Source organism: Lipotes vexillifer, unplaced genomic scaffold (assembly GCF_000442215.2).
Source record: "Lipotes vexillifer unplaced genomic scaffold, Lipotes_vexillifer_v1.1 scaffold311, whole genome shotgun sequence".
Lineage (NCBI taxonomy): Eukaryota > Metazoa > Chordata > Mammalia > Artiodactyla > Lipotidae > Lipotes > Lipotes vexillifer.
The window spans coordinates 8,582,860-8,583,396 of NW_006791012.1; positions in this window are offsets into that span (position 1 = coordinate 8,582,860).

Consider the following 537-nt stretch of genomic DNA (forward strand, 5'->3'; position numbering starts at 1 on the left):
GGTCCTATGGTGGGAATCTGAATTGCTGCTGCTTTGACATCACCACCATTCTGGGGAGGGGATGGGGTGTGAATGAGTAAAAGTGCCAGAAAGCTTTCCTACTGTCACAAAGTTGCCTTTTGTTTTAATTCAACATCCATTTAGTTGCTGTAAACCTTCGACTGCTTTTCAGAGCTCTGATAAAGTTGATTCGAACAGTTTCTTCTTGTTTTTCAATGTGTTTTTGTGGGGAAATGAGAGCTCTGCTATTTTGCCAGCGTCACTCCCACTCTAAAATTAACCACTTCATTCTTTCGGAAAGGCTTAAGAGACTCCTGCAATTTCAGAGCTGGAAGAAGCTTCTGTGATGGTGTAGTCTGGTAGTTCGCACGGCCTCTCCCCAGAGCACCGGGGTTCCGTGGCGCTTCCCCTCAGGGGCGCTCAGAGTGTTTGAGGCTCCCTACTCTCCCTCTCCTCCATTTTCACCTGTCATTCAGAGTTTGTCACTATTATTATTAGTTTTTTCAGTGGTAAGTTTTCATTTGAATCAAGAATTTT